The sequence below is a fragment of the Polypterus senegalus genome, chromosome 18 (genome assembly GCF_016835505.1).
Source record: "Polypterus senegalus isolate Bchr_013 chromosome 18, ASM1683550v1, whole genome shotgun sequence".
Classification (NCBI taxonomy): Eukaryota; Metazoa; Chordata; class Cladistia; order Polypteriformes; family Polypteridae; genus Polypterus; species Polypterus senegalus.
Window position 1 is genome coordinate 6,681,291 of NC_053171.1, and position 16,673 is coordinate 6,697,963.

At 48.5% G+C, this 16,673-nt stretch overlaps 1 protein-coding gene and 1 long non-coding RNA gene across 2 annotated transcripts in view; one reads left to right on the forward strand and one right to left on the reverse strand.

Moving 5' to 3' along the window:
- Window positions 1-7,246: 7,246 nt before the first annotated feature.
- Window positions 7,247-14,733, reverse strand: LOC120518591. Its single transcript, XR_005631259.1, has 3 exons — window positions 14,495-14,733; window positions 11,036-11,124; window positions 7,247-10,615 (listed from the first exon to the last, which is right to left on the reverse strand). It is a non-coding gene; the product is annotated as an uncharacterized LOC120518591 (long non-coding RNA).
- Window positions 14,734-14,872: 139 nt separating this feature from the next.
- akap6 (A kinase (PRKA) anchor protein 6) overlaps window positions 14,873-16,673 on the forward strand; it is a 385,504-nt gene continuing 383,703 nt past the window's right edge. Inside the window, exon 1 of the mRNA XM_039741461.1 lies at window positions 14,873-14,952. The gene's annotated coding sequence lies outside the window, so the exon portion shown is untranslated. The remainder of the gene's footprint in view (window positions 14,953-16,673) is intronic.

Sequence of the window (16,673 nt, forward strand, 5' to 3'; positions counted from 1 at the left end):
TTCGTCACACCAGCCTTGGCCAAAAATCACAAACTGCAAACGTTGTTTGTTGCCAGCAGGGAGTCTTTGAATTCTGGCTCTGGATGTGTTGCCCCCATTCTTTCCTTGCAGATCTCTTCCAGCTCTCTGGCTTGCACAGCACGTCTAAGATCTTCGCACAGATTTTCAGTGACGTTCAAGTCTGGGGGGGACTTCACCTTCACCTCGTGTTTCTCCAGGAGATTCCCAGGGGCGTTTAGGATCGTTGTCTTGTTGTCAAAGCCCTCCTCCCTTTTTCAGCTTCGGTTTCCTGACTTGATTGCCTGATGTTCCCCTCGAGGATTTGTTGATATTTAGTGGAGTCCGTTCTTCGCTGTACCTGCATGATGTTTCCTGTGCCATTAGCTGCCATAACTGATCCACCCCTTGTTCATTTCCTCAAATGCTGCAACGGCCAGGGGTCATCTTGAGTCTGAAGTGATGAGATCGCATTCTTCTGATGGCACTTCCACGATGGCCCAGAGCACCCACCACTCCTTCCTCAGCAGGTCTCTCGTGGTCCTCTGGACCGAGGGAACACACAGCACCCACCAAAGTAACGTTGGGGCGCCAACTGCGTCTCCCCTTTTAATAACACACAAGTCCAAAAAGAAACAGGCACTCGATGGCGCCGATAACAGAAACAGTGAGACAATGTCTGCTCGGTGATCAATGGCCGTCCAGCGGTCTGCTTGTCCAGTCCAGCCATGAAGACAACTCCTGCTGGGAGCCTCTCAGTTTTATAGTGGCTGGACCTGAATGGGCGGAGTCAGCTGCCCTCACTGGGCGGTTCTTCTGGGCTGTGGGTGGAGGAAGAGAGAACATCGTCAGCCACAGCGCCCCCTGGTGTCACCCAGAAGGTGATTGTGTGACTGTAGGGTTACGATTCCCCTTAAGTGCCACTTTTGAATTGTCGACCTGGCTAGCTGGACGCGCTTTGAGAACTTTCTGCAGTCTTCTCCTGCTTCGTAGGCATCTCTTTGTGGAATTTTCAATTCTTTAGTGAAGCCCACGGTCGCCGAGTGTTACACAACGTTTGAGGAGGCCAAGAACTTCTGAGGCTTATCAGCGTACAATTCCTGACCAGAGTGACGCCTAATGGGCTGAGCCACACTAACGGATGACATAATGAAGGGATACCTTAACGTTCAGTTTTTTCATCAAATACATTGTAGCAGCGCGTTAACGTTTTTCTAAAATGTTGTTGTCATTGTTTGCTGTCTTTGTGGCCCAGTCAGTCAGTCAGTCAGTTCTCAATATCGGCAGGCGGAGTCGTTCTTGAAGAAGCTGCGGCTACCAAAGCATTGATCTTCTGGCAGACACTGGGTTAGGCCCCGCCCCCCTTGGCACAGTATATTCACTCAGCGCTTTTGCCACCCCATCACCTGTGGACCACCAGAGGACGTACCAGCCACCCGACACAGACAGACAGACAGACGCAATTACTGCCCCGCATACACATTCATTTCAAGTGGGGCAGCTCATTTTCTTCACTCTCCATTACAGAGCACAGTACAAAAAACACCAAAACAGAGTCCCCCTTTTTCTTCTTCTTCTTCTTCTCCTCCTCTTCCTCTACCGCTTTTACTCCTCACCTAGCAAGTTTCGTCCGCCTCCTCCTGACTCTGGCTCCTCGAATGGAGTGCCTCTTTTAAAGGGTACCCACAAGTGCTCTAAGACCACCTCCTGGCCGTCCAGCAGGGATGAGTGTCTATGCTCCAACCCCATGGCCCCATTGTGAGCCCAGGGGGGTTTGCCCTCTAGTGTTCTGGGGGAGGTATTGCCTCTCCCCCCGAACCTTCAATCACAGGGGCATCCCAGCCGGGCCAGGTCCGTGGCTGTCGGCCACATAACATAAACACGTAACTCGGCTCATTGCAACTCGTTTTTTGTTGTTTGGTCAAACCCAGATTGTGAAAAAACACATAAAACTTACAAAATGGCTTCTCCGCGGCCCTGTCCTTGTCACTTTCCTCCCACAGCCCCAAATCCTCCTCTTACTGCGCAGAATCCGAGTCCTCGACAATCCACAGCACCTCCCCGGCAGAGGATTTATTTTGACGAGACCGACTGCCGGCGTTTCCTGTCCTGAAAATGAATGGCGAGTCGTCTTTATCTCGTGGGCTTTGCTGCCCTCTAGTGGGTAAAACTACATCATACAGTCTCGGTGCCGTGCCGTGTGTTGAAATGTCGCTTAGTTTATCGGAGAAACACGTGGAATATTATCAGGGGGCGGGGCCTCGAGACCAAAACCGCCGCGCCTGTGAGTGTCAGACTTTAATGGACGCCAAAGTGGAGTCTGTGAAGAGGGAGGACTTCAGATTTCTTTTTTTATTACTTGAAACGTCAGTGAAACGAAGAATTTGACCGGGATGTCCAAACGTTTTCAATGAACGGACGTTAGATGTGAATGGCGTCGTTGGGCACGGTGGCGCAGTGGTGGCGCCGCTGCAGATCGCAGTTCGCGTCCTGCCTGTTTGGAGTTCGCCTGTTCTCCCCGTGTCTGCGGGTGCTCGGGTGCCCCCCCAAAAAGCCGAAGACATGCAGGTCAGGTGGATCGGTGACTCTAAATTGGCCCCGGTTGGGTGGTTTGGTGTGTCTGTCTGCCCTGTAATGTTCTGGCGTCCTGCCCGGGGTTAGTTCCTGCCTTCCGCCCTGTGCTGGCTGGGATTGGCTCCAGCAGTCCCCCGCGGCCCTCTTCATTACTAAGGATCAGAAAATGACTGACATTTCTAAGTATTTTACAATGTCTGGGTAGTCAGACGAGTGCCACAAATGAAATGTTAGAAAAGTGAATTTTAAAATGTTGTACAACGTCGGGGTGGACCGTCGTGGATCGCAAATAAAACGGAAAGCTTTTGGGATTTCCAGTGTCCGCTTCTTAAATCAAAGGTTCAACTGTGAGCTGCCAAGCATTTTATAGCCTCAGGGGACACACAGACAGACAGACAGACGCTTATTATCTTTTATTTATTTAGATATTTTAGAAAGGCCGGGCCGGACTGAGTCGTGCCTGCAAGTCCAAGTGCGCTTTTCTCCTTTCTTTTCTTTTATGAAGTATTCCAGTTTCTCACTTCGCTACATCAGCTCCTTTTCTGGCCACCATTGTTTCTCAGTCCATTCCAGCTCGCTGGAAACCCCCCTGCCAATCACCCAGATGCGGGGGGCGCGCCCCTCCAGGACGGTGTAGCTATAAGCAGGTCTACTTATAGAAGGGCTGCGTGGCATCTTAAAGTGCCGTCGAGTTTAGTCCATTATTGAAAGGCGCTATATAGTGCACAGTGGGACTGTTGAGTGCCCGAGGCTGACCCACTTTGTGATGACCAAGGAGTCGCCCAGAATGCCAGTGCTCTGCTTGTGCAAATGGGACGGGCATCAGTAAAGCCACACTGCAATGAGGTTCACTACCGAAAGGCGCTATATAACCTCAACTGGATCCAAAGTTCCATGTCTGCCAACGCATTTCCTCGTTCTGCTCAACTCGCTCCCCCCTTATTTTGGATGGCCATAAAAAAGAAAAAAAGAAATAACAAAACCCCCACCCCCACCCCGCACCCCAAAGTTATTCTCGTTTCAGAAAATGAGCGCACGCTCCGCATGACGTCACGGGCCACTTTACTTTCACTTCCCAATTTGATTGACGTCTCCCGCCCGCCCCCTCGGCTCGCTCGCCTGCGCGTTATGCGATACTGAAGTCTGCTGCCGCCCTCTAGTGGCTGAAAGCAGAACGCCAGTTTAACTGTTAGTGATAGACCCCAATTGCTTAATTCTGGAAAATTATTTCAAATCAAATCAAATAGCCTTTTATTGTGAATCCACAATATGTGCAGAACATAGAGGAGAATCGAAATACTGTTCCTCTCTCATCTTTGTAGCACAATAAAATATAAAAAAGTATAACATATAAGATAAATAACATTAGAACTTGTAAAGTAGACCTGCGTACAATGTGTAATAGTCATTGGTGCAATAGCCAATTCCAGTAAAAAATGAGAAGGTGCGTTATGGAGTAGCTTATGAGACGTACAGAAAGACGGCCAGGTAGCAGCACATGTAATATGGAGTCTGTGTATAATACCAGCTCAGGTAGGGTACCTGAGACAGCGACTCTTGTTACGGTCCAGCGGCAGGAGGTGAAGGTAGTGGACTGAGCTCAGCATCCTGACAGCCTGGTGGATGAAGCTGTTAGACAGTCCTGTGGAGCGGAGGGGAGGCGGCTAAAAGGGGAGTGAAAGGGGTGGGAGGAGTCAACGGCAATGCTGATGGCTGTACGGGTGAGGCGGGTGTGGAAAATGTCCTTGAAGGAGGGCAGAGGGGGCACCAATGATCTTACTGGCCGCATCCACTCTGCGTTGCAGGGACCTCTGCAGGAGGCAGTGCAGCCTCCATACCACCCAGAGATGAAGCTGGTGAGGATGGTCTCGATTGTACCCCGGTGGAAAGAGCACATGATGGAGGGTGGGACTTGTGCTCTCCTCAGTCTGCGTAGGAGTAGAGGCGGGTTTGAGCTTTCCTGGCCAGTGAGGTGGTGTTACCTGACCAGGAGAGGTCCTCGGAGGTGTTCGTCCCCAGGGACTTGGTGCTACTCACCCTTTCCACAGCTGCACTGTCGAAGGTCAGTGGTGGGTGCTGTGGATGAGCTCTCCTGAAATCGACCACAATCTCTTTGGTCTTTCTCACTGGACCAGTTGGCTCACCTCGTTCCTGTAGTTGGCTTCGTCATTGTTGGTGATGAGGCAGACCACGGTTGTATCGTCCGCAAACATGACAATGTGATTGGAACTGTAGATTGGCACACGGTTGTGGGTCAGCAGGGTGAAGAGCAACGGGCCAAGCACACACTCTTGTGGGGCCCAGTGCTCAACGTGATGGTCTTACAGGCCCACCCGCACGTTTTGTGGCCAACACCCAGTTACAGAGAGAGGTCTTGAGTCCTAAATGGCTGAGGTTTGGTATTCGCTGCTGAGGAATGATTGATTGTGTTGAATGCTGGGCTAAAATCTAAGAACGACAGTCGCACGTAGGAGTTGTTTGAGTCCGGGTGGGTGAGGGCTGGATGGAGAGCAGCAGAAATGGCATCCTCTATGGACCTGTTTGACCAGTATGGGAGGATGGGATGAAGAATGCTCTGCATAACCATTTCATGATGGTGGAAGTCAGTGCTACGGGCCGATCGTCATTATAGCTTCTTAGGGACAGGAATTATGGTTGAGACTTTAAAACATGTGGGAACAACGGCTTGGTCCAGGGAGACGTCGAAGATGTCAGCAAGGACATCCATGAGCTCCTCAGCACAGTCCTTCAAAGCACGACCAGGTATGTTGTCTGCTCCGTGGGTTGATCCTTAGAGAGGGTCCTCTTCACGCTGGCTGGGCCAGACATGTGGCCTGCTTGCCCACTGGTTTTCTGTGCCGGTGAGCTCTACTGTGTCTCGAACCGGCCAGTTAAGCCGTGTGATGTCACCTTCACAGCTCTGTGGTTAGTGAGGGTTTGGGTGCCACGCCAGAGAGACTGTGCGCCTCTGGTGTTGCTGAAGTGTCCAGATCTTTTCTTGCTGTACTGCCACGTGGCAGGTTGACTCCGGCTGTTGCTAGTCCTGCAGTGTCACTGGCCCTCAGAAACCTGTCGGCCATGGCCTCTGGTTAGCACAGACAGTGAGATGATTTTTGTAATGTGTGACATCATCAGTACATTTTGCAATGTCTGCTGTAACCACCTCAGTGCCTGTGTGGTCATTGTGAGTGGCTGCTTGTTTGAAAATGTCCCAGTCTGTCGTGCACTGGAGGCGACCTGCTTGTGTGTTGGTCTGATGGATCTCACTCTGGGTCTGAGGTCTCCGCATGATGGCGATGTGATCAGAGAGACCAACACTGAGTGGGGGGGACGCTCGGCAGGTCGTATTCACCAAATCCAGGGAGTTGTGTCCTCTTGTAGGAAAGTCCACATGTGGTGTAAGTTGGGCAATGAAACTTTTAAATCTGCGTGGCGGGCGTCTCCTGCTGTGATGAGGACTCCATCCGGGTGCGCCGTTTGTTGTTCTCTGATGGCCTGGCAGAGTTCATTAAGCTCCTCGCGCCTACCTCTGGTGTTAGCAGTTGGTGTGACGTATACAGCGACGGGCAGAGTCGACGCAAACCCCCTCGGGAGGTAGAAGAGTCGGCACTTAATAATAATGATAAACTCCGCCAGCGGAATAATAATAATAATAATAATAATAATAAATAATAAATTAGGGTCATCACAAGGCTACAACATAACAGAAAGGGAAGGTGTCGGAATATTTTGAGAAGTTGCTGTAAATCAGCCTTTATTGTTCGGCTTATAAAGGGACAATAGTTTTACTTGTTAAAAAAAATCACCATTTTGGACATTTTTTTCTGGGATTAAACACAACGCTGAGAAGTCTATGGACCCCCCCCAACATGTACTCCAGGTGGTCTCCATTTCAGTAATGTCAGGGTGAATGTGTGTATTATATAGTGCCATCCATCTATCTATCTATCTATCTATCTATCTATCTATCTATCTATCTATCTATTATATAGTGCCTTTCACTCTATCTATCTATCTATTATATAGTGCCTTTCACTCTATCTATCTATCTATCTATCTATCTATCTATCTATCTATCTATCTATCTATCTATCTATCTATCTATCTATTATATAGTGCCTTTCAAATCTATCTATCTATCTGTCTGTCTGTCTGTCTGTCTGCCTATTTATTTTATAGTATCTATCTATCTATCTGCACAGGTGTATATATGTATTGCCATGCATGGGCGTTTGTGAATTACCATCTGGACTCTAGTAAGGTGTGCAGTGCCACCCCAGGACGAGAGAGGGCGCAGTCACTAACCCTATCATCTCTTTTTGCCTCTGTTGCACTGAGAAGCCACCCCTTGATGACAGCCACACCCCCCAGAGGCCAAGCCCATGTGTACTGGGATGCTATAAAACCAAGATGTTCCCAGAGGATGGCGACTCACTTCAGGGAGAAGCCTCAGCATGACAGAAGCCCGTATGACTGACCCACTCAGATGTGCCCCTTTTACTGCAGAGTCGAGTTGGCCGAGTCAGCACTTTCGAAGCCTGATTTTTGTTGTGCCACCGAGTGGCTTCTTTGTGTTGAGTGTTTTTTTTTTTTTTTTTTTTTGGGACCTGGTTGGCACACCATCCTTTCTTCCGTTTATCACAATATATAGTGACATACAAACAGAGGAGTCAGTGTTGGGGGTCCTGCCAGGAATGCCCAGTTTAATGTGCAGCATTGCATAATTAAAGAAAAACTAAACGAGTGTCACTGAAAAATCAGGCCATTGAATCAAAAAAAAGAGGGTTTGGCGCCCTCTCGTGGCTCTCAAAAGAAAATGCAGGAGTTTTCCTCTCGATAGCCTCTTGTTGTCAAATGACAGCTGGTCACTCTGTCACAGGCTCTCTTATCCCATCAAACAGGAAAAGGCGGGGCTTATGAAGGAAATGATGTCGCACTAAAGAGGAGAGCAGATGCTTAGTAAATAAATGTCCTACTGCTATTTACACCCTCTTTGTAAAAGTCCATGACAGAGACTTGACAAGCCCGTGTGTGTGTGTGTGTGTGCGCAGATCTCTCTCTATATAATAAAATCCCATGTCTGTTTGCTTTTACTTGACGGATTTAGATCGGGTTTTTTTTTTTTCTCTATAATTTGCTTCAACATTCCGGTTGATTTTCAGTTCACTTATGGGAGTGACATATTCACGCTAATCCGAGGCTGTGGGCCTTCAGGAGTGGGGGGCCGGGCAGGGTCCTCCTCGCTGTCGTGTTTCAGTACAACGTTGGCGATGCTGCGGGGGACGGCTAGTGTCTCTCTCTCTCTCTCTCTCTATATATATATATATATATATATGCAGCGCATGTATGTTATATTTTTGAATTTATTTCTTCTGGCAGTGACCTTTCCCATCGTTTGTCACCCACCGATATTTGCAGCAGTGGGTTTAAATAGGCGCCCCCTTGGCCGTGTCTTTACGCGAGCGGCGATTGAGAAACCTTTGCTAAGCGTGTCGCGTGTCTGTTCTTTGATTTCTGATGTGATTCCTTGGGTTTGTCCCGACTTTCGCTTTCCTCTTCTCGTCCTGCTCTTTCGTTTCGTTGTTTCTCTGTTTATCGATCTCCTGGCTTGTCCTTTTACAATCTTCTTGCTTTCCCAACACAACGCTATATTTTTCTTTTTTAACGTGTTAAATTGATTTTGGTGGTTGACCAGTTTTACTCTCCTCGAACAGATTTCGGCTGTTTTCGTTTATTTTATCGTTCTCTTCATTTTTTTAGCACAGCCCCATTTTGGGCAGCACGGTGTTGAAGTCCTCTCGCTGTTCCTGGGAGGCGATCGCCGCGCCGCTGGCCGATATGTCAGGTACCTCTTGGCCGACGAGTCTACGCTCAAAATGAACTTGGCGTCCGTTAGCATTTCAAAGGATTCTGGGAACGTTTTGCTTTGGGTTTTGACTTTGGTGTTGATTTCTGGTTTCCCGTCAACGAATATTCCTTCCAGAAATGACCCTTTTTTTAATATGTCCCATACCCCGTGTACTTTGTATGGGTGGTCGAGAACAATTTTCAGTCCCACACATTCATTTGAAATGGAGAGAAAGAAGTTTAAGATTTCGAAGAAATCGGAAAAACTGTGAAAAAAAGAAAAAACCTCGCGTTACTCGTGTTGAATAATCCGCGTGTCCGTCATCCAGCCGCCATCTCAAAACGTGCATAATGAAAACCTTTGTGCTAAAATATTGACTAATAGTCCATTCAGGAATCATCAGCATGCAAGTAAACAGGAAACCCAAAGACTTGTGGGTGGAACTGTTGAACTGAAGACAGGACTCCTGACCAATGAATGAAGAGGAGAGGCGGGTCTTCAGTTCAGAAAGGCCTTCTCGTGAGTCCTGTTCGCATGTGCACCGATGACTCTGCTGAAGTGGCAGTCACCGCTGCTGCCGCGTCACACGTCTGGCGCCAAGGGTTGGAATGGTGTGCCTGGTCGTTGTCCGTGTGGGCATTGAGTGCGCGTCTGCACGCATTTGTGTGTTTGTCAACTTCATCCTCCCGTTTCATGCTTTTCACTCGGTGCTAACGGGAGAGGCACCCGCTATCTGTGACTGTGACATTGAACTCTACAGGGTTAGAGAAGGAAGGAGAAGCACCATGTGACTCCTGGGACTGCACAGCAATTTGAGAAATGCCATTGTCACAGCGCTGGCTCTCGGGGACGCTATGCCTTCTTCACAATCTTCTTCTTCTTCTTTCAGCTGCTCCTGTTCGGCGTCACCACAGCAGATCATCTTGTTCCATATCCTCCTGTCCTCGTCATCTTGCTCTGTCACACCCACCACTGTCATGTCCCCTCTCGCCACATCCACAAACCTCTTCTCCTCTTGCCTGGCAGCGCCATCTTTAGCATCAGTGACTATGTTGCAATGCAATATATTTGCACTTATTTTGGTGTAGTTTTAGTGCATCCGAATTAAAAGCACGTCAACTAATTTTTCGTGTCGGTATAAAATGCAGCATAAAAAGCACATTTTAATTTGTGTCCGTGGATCGCAGGTCGTAACTAAGAGCAAAGCAGACGTATTGCATTTCAGTACCCTGCGTGAATCAGCCAGTGCTGCAGGTGAACAAATGACCAATCAGCATCAAGAGGGTGGGGCAAGGGGTGTCGACAGTAGGGTTAGGAGGCATTGGCAGTTGGGTGTTGGCACTTACGTTAAGGGACGTCGACAGGTGGGCATCGACAGTTGAGTTAAGTGACATTGGCAATTTGGTGTTGGCACTTACGTTAAGGGACGTCAACAGGTGGGCATCGACAGTTGAGTTAAGTGACATTGGCAGTTGGGTGTTGGCACTTATGTTAAGGGGCGTCGACAGGTGGGTATCGACAGTTGAGTTAAGTGACATTGACATTTGGGTGTTGGCACTTACGTTAAGGGGCGTCGACAGGTGGGCATCGACAGTTGAGTTAAGTGACATTTGCATTTGGGTGTTGGCACTTACGTTAAGGGGCGTCGACAGGTGGGCATCGACAGTTGAGTTAAGTGACATTGGCAGTTGGGTGTTGGCACTTACGTTAAGGGGCGTCGACAGGTGGGCATCGACAGTTGAGTTAAGTGACATTGGCATTTGGGTGTTGGCACTTACGTTAAGGGGCGTCGACAGGTGGGCATCGACAGTTGAGTTAAGAGGTGTGAACAGTTGGGTGTCGGCACTTACATTAAGGGGAGTCCCAATGCTGAGGATGAGGATGTGCTGAAGGCAGTGAATGTGAAGTTGGTAAGGCTGGTGATCTCACTGGGCAGGTCTAAGCGGGTGCTGTAAACTTCAATTTCATTCTCTGCCATGTCGACTGGTTCCTGGAAATGGCGGATGCAAGTGAAGAAGCAACAGAAGAACTTCCAACAGCTACAGTGACGTCCTAAGACCGCATTCAGTTCTCGAAGGTATTCAGAATTTCATCCTTGGGCTCAGTCGACTTAAAAGGGACTTGCCTCTCTCTCTGATAGCGGTGGGTTTTAAAGGGGCGGAGTCAGTTGTCTTCACTGTGGGGGTCTTCTCACCACTGTGGAGGTAAAAGAAGAGGACGTGGTCAGCACAAGCGCCCCCTCTTGGCCCCCAGGGTGGTATTACCCGTTTTAGACGATGATCCACAGCAGCACACGTGTGACGCCATCGAAACGGGGCAAACACTTACATGGCCCGCTCTGCCTATGGACGGCAGATTATCCAGCGCAGTGCCAGATGGCTGATCCTGACCAAGGGGGGCTACGCTGCTTCTTAGCTTATGCGGGACCCTGAGCTGATTTAGGGAGTTTGAGACAAGTAGAAACAACCAAATGGAGTTGCCTGTCTGATTTCAGTCTCTGCAATGCGGCTGCTGCTGCCTTCTCCCTCTCAAAGGGGGCCGCACTCCATTTGCATTGTGGGTGACGGTGCGATATCAGACCTTTCAGACAGGAGTGACTCGATTGTCATTTCTTACCTTAAGTGGCTGCTATTCTGCTGTGCCTTCGGTGGTCTGCCGTAGCCCCCCTCACTGCCTCTTGTCCTGGTTGTCCTTGGGTATAACACCTGCAGATGAAAAAAAGTCCCCTGGCATCGTCAAATGAGGAAAAAGTAGTACAAGTACAAAAGTCGGACAGCGTCGGGTACGAGATCGAGGAGAGGAACACAACGGTCAAATTACTCACGTTGACCACCACAATTCCATAAATCGACTGGCGTTGAACGTTAGCTTTCATCAGACGGAGGTTTTTTTGTAAAGTCACTTCATATTCAGTCGCGGTGTCGTGACTCGGGGGTCCCTAAAGCTCAGAAATCCCAAAAGCACTTTCGAAGACTGACCTCTAAGGGGGGAAATAACATCAAAACCCCTGACTCGATACAAAAAAGGGCCTTGGAAACTCTTTATGAAATCAAAGGCGCTGCGATGTACGACGCTCCTCCGAGCGCAAAGGAATTGCAAACAAAATCCAGAATCCCAAGGCGAAGTCAGAAATGGAGCACGGGTTCAAAAAAATGCAGAAAATCACGAAAAGCAGAGCAGACACAAGAAACTCTCCACTCCACTCCACTCCACTCCCTGGAATACCCTCCAGCGTATCGGGGTGGTGGGCCGTGATTGGCAGGTCACAAAAAACATGGGGCGTAATCAAATGAACACCGAAAACATACGTCATGAACAAATGAAACACAAATACAAATAAATGATACAAAATCAGACCGAAAACGCCAGCCGGGAGGGAAATGCAGGCTGAAATGTGACAACCAGCCTCACGTGGGGACACTGAGTGTCATTTAATGCCTGTGGTGTGGTCCGCTCGGCTGGGGTCCCCCACTAAGGAGCAGTTGGACGTTGGCGCTTTTGCTTCTTTCTTCATTTTTCTGTGATTCACATGAATGCTTGCCGCCCGGCTCTGTCTCGAGTTTCATCTTCACTCCGTTATCGAGCGACACTCGCCCCATCTGATGGACCTTAAGTGCTTTCTTTGGAATAGCAGGAGACGGATCAGCCCCTGCTCTTACTTGGCCTACACACCGATGACCTCCTCGTTCCTATTATCAGTGTCTGGCTTCTTAAAATGGAAACTCGATTTATACCTCACCACAGAAGGTTCTGAGCCTCATTCCAGTTCATTCACATCGCAGACAGAGGTCCCATCACACTTTCTGCCATCGAGAAATTTTCCCTTTTTCGTGTATCTGAGCCAAAAGAAGCTTGGGAGTCCTAACAGGGCCGCCCAGCAAATGCCCACCTCAGTCCAGTCACTCCTCCAAAATCCCTGCAGGCTTAGGCCTAGCTGGCCCTAAACAGGGAGAGCTGGGAACTAGAAATGCCTCTGAAAACTTACACGGGCCCCACAAGGGGAGGGTGACCGGAAACCCTCGGCTTGTACAGACAAGGCAAACGAACAAAAACATCAATTACAAAAAATAAAAACAAGTTGAAAGAGCAAAAAAAGACACACAAGGAGTCAGTAGCCGAGAAATCCACAGTAACCAACTCCCAATGCGTTAATCAAAAGTCAAAATCCTCAATCAGGGCTAAAAAAACGGCAAAAATCCAGAAAGAGAAGAACAGGCAACACGGGGGCGAGGGACTGCAATTCCCATCAACCTTTATTGGACGGGGAGCTGTCCGTCAATTGACAGGTGGCCCCGCCCACAAAACATAAGGGACAGAGCAGAACAAACTCTCATACACAGAAACGTCAAAAGTGACAAAAATGCATAATCATACAAGTAATAAACGTAACGGTCATCTGTTTATCTATTATATAGTGCCTTTCTTTTGTGTCTTTATATAACTCCTGTCATATCTATTACTGTATATAGTGCCTTTCCTCTTTATCTTAAATACTGCACTGTATCAATTTCTTATATAGCACCCTTCACGTCTACCATATAGTGCCTCTCCTATCTGTTCTATAGCCTTGTCTATCTACAGTATTTGGGTATAATATAGCACCTTTCACGTCGATCAGTCATACTGTATACTGCCTTTTCTGTCCATTTATAATGTGCCTCCTTTCCTGCTGACATGTCTTTTCACATCTACTGCAGAGTGCATGTTCTGTCTGTCTGTCTGGCTATAAATGAGCAGCTCTTGTATCCATCTGTCCATTTTATAGGATCTCTCACATCTGTCTATCAAAGTGCCTTTCCAATCTGTTGATCAGTGTATCAATCGATGTTGATCACATTGCCATCTTCCTAACTTTTACAGAGTATTATTTCTATCACTTCTTCATTTATGTTATATAGTGCCTTTTCAATCTAAAATCGAGTACCTTTCACACGTATTAAATGTCTGATCCGTCAGTCTTTGATATTTCACTGTGGCACTGTTCATATTTATCTATCATATAGTGCCATTCCTATCTACTCTGTAACTCTTCTTCCATTATCAAATATGCTGCACCTTTCATATCTATTATATATTGTTATTTCTATCAGTTATACAGGGTGGCCCCCCTCCAGTGAGGCGACTGCGTTACGTGGCGAAGAGACAAAATGATCGCATTTGGTCCTCACATTTACAGAAGATGCTGAAAGTGATCTCCTGGTGCGTCGATACATCTCTGTGCCCATTTCAGCACGGTGTTCGTGTACACTCTGGGTGGCAGACAGGAGTCATCTCGGTGGAGGTGGGCCACCCTGGTATAGCATCTCTTACATCTATCTGTTATATAGTGCCTTTTCTATCTGTTATATAGCGCCTTCCATGTCTATCTAAAGTATAGTGCCATGTATTCTGTAGCACCTTTCACATCTATCATACTGTGCCCTTCATGTCTATCTATCACAGCACCACCTTTTCAATCTTGTGCATTGCCTTTCCAATATATGTCTTTAATACGTCACAGTTCATGTTAATCCATTATATAGTGCCTTTCTTATCTCTTCTATAGCACCTTTTATGTTTGTTGTATAGCCACTTTCCAATCTCTCTGTCTTCATTATGGCTCCATTCATATTAATCTGTCCCTCATGTCTACTCTATAGCACCTTTTCCCTCTATTGATCGTGTTGCCCCTTAACTATGTTGTTCTTTCTCTCTCTCAGTCATATGACACCTTTAACATGTATCTGTTATATAGTGCCTTTTTACATGCCCATCATATATTGTCCTTATCTATTCTATAACACCCTTTACAGCTGTATTGTTGATTCCTTATATAGCGCCTTTCCCGTTTGTTATATTGCGTCTTTCGTGTCTGTTGTACACCACTTTTCCAATCTCTCCATTTATCTCTGTATCATATAGTGCCTTTCCTATGTATTTTTATGGGGATCGATCAAGTTGCACCTCTTTTCTCGAACTCTACGCCACGCAGTGCTTTTTGTGTCCGTTCACTTTTGTTTCATTTAGTGTTTTATCTCTTTTTAAATATAGCGCCTTTCATCTCTATGGCTGTGATGACTGTAAATCCAGCCTCACCTGTCCTTTCTTTAATTGTGCTGAAGAAGGTGCAGCTTATCCAGCAGACCCCCGGCTCTCCTCCACCTCCCACCTCGTCAGCTACTGTGGTGGCCTTCGGCCTGACTCTCTCCCTCTCTCTCTCTCTCTCCTGGCCCTTCGTCTTCCTCTTCCCTTCTGCGCATCTCATTCCTGGACTCTGCCTGTCGGCCCCTCCCAGCTGAGCTGCTGAGCCTCGCCGAGGGACCACCTTGCCGTGAGCACCAATAGCGCTGGAGAAGGGCATGCAGATCCCATCTTGGTTGCTAAGGCAACGGTGCTCTCTCCCATAATGAGCTGCATCAGCCGCTCTGATGTAACAGCAGCATGCAGCGGGTCAACTGAGGCACCTCCTCACTTGCTCACGTCGTGCCCTACAGATGTGCTGAGCACATCTGAGAGGAGGATGGCATAGGAGGAGACACAGGAGGCAGGCGATGGTGAGTCTGGGGCTTTGCCACTTTCTTCTTCTTCTTCTTCTTCTACGTTTCCTTTGCTGAGGCTTTTCTGCTTGCGAGAGATGCTGGCATTTTGGGTGTGTTGTGGAAAGGCCGAGAGACAGCAGCTGTCGCAGACACAAATACCCGAGGCTCCGAGTGGGGCCTACGACTGGCAGGGGTGGGCAGGCAGGGTCTGCTGGCCCGACTGCCATGTGTGCCGCCGTGATTGTCAGAGGCTTTGTGGAGCAGCGGCTCAGCCGGCTGCCATGGAGAGCGAGACGCCGCGCGGACTGCTGATGCGATGCACTTGCTGAACTCGGGCTGACGTCTGCGCCGCTATTGGTGGGCGCTTGTTTTATTTTGTGTGTAGGGGAGATGGCCAGGCTGGCTGGCAGGCCACAAGTCGCATTCACCAACCACCGCGCCCCCCCCCACCCCAATCTTGGGTGTCCGTCTTAACAGTCTGGCCTCCTTTTGTTCTCTACTTTGTTGGCCCATACTTGCTGTCAGATTTCCCCGCCAGCCCCCCGAGGACCTTGTCGGTGGTCTCGCTGGCTTTGGGTGGAGGGGAGTGGCTGAGGAAAATCAATGAGGCGGCGGATGTGCTGTCTCTCCAGCTTCCCTTCCCCCCGCCCCTCCAGCAGGGGTCCTGTGTGTGGATGGGGCAGCTTGATGTCTGGGACCGCCCAGGGTACCACCTAACGTAGACAGAATGGACGCTGTTTACAGCCATTAGATATACTTTATTAATGCCCAAGGGGGAAACACAACCTCCATTCTGGTAAAGGCGCTATATACAATCCTGGCTGGCCCTCTGTAAGGTGGCTGCTGTTCTTCCTACCTCTTTCAGGACCACCTTGTGTTTACTCTTCTCATCTGTGTGTCTTCTGTGTATCGATAGAGGGAGTGGCAGCCCATCCTGGGTTGTCTTGTGCCCGATGCCCCCAAACTGGCACTGCCAGCTCACTGCCACCCTGGACATGTTAGAAAATGGATGGACTATCCCAGCAGGTCTCATCTCTCCTAACTACCAGTGTCTGCTGGTTCCTTTTCATTCAAACTTTGTTGCACTTTATTACCTGTAAAGTAATTTGAGCCAACCTTCAGTGAAAGGCGCTATATAAGAAAACATCGAGGGGGTCCAGCCTGCTAAAATCTCAGGTGTAGCCCACCGCTTTGAATATTTTGAGATTTCATGTCAACATTTTTAAATCAAGAATGGGTGTGGCCACAATATGTTGATGTGGGAGTGGTTCATTAATGGGTGTGGCTGTGTATGAAACAGGGTGTGGCTTACCAGAAGGCCCCTCCCCATTCTGCTCAAATCTGTCCACTTGCTGATCCCAATTTACTCCTTTGTGGAAATCTCATAACCTGACAGTGGCATCCCCATGCCCAAAACAGGGCAGTCCTGTCACCACCTACCCCATCCATTTAAAGGAAGGTACAGTGAATGAGCTACACTGGACTTACTGGTCTCTCCTCCAGACCACTCCAGTGCAATCTTGCAGATCACTCAGCTCCACCTTTGAAAAATAAAAAGAAACCAAGAAACGCTCAATGTCTGCTGTAGCCCACCCAGTTTGACATCATCCCAGCTCCTCTGAGTGTTAATGTGACTTGGGGTCAAGTCCTGTCCATCACTAGTGGCCTTTCAGTCCTGTCCTCTTTGCTCAACTGTCTGCCGTCTCCTCCTTTAAAGGCAATGACTCTCCTCTTCG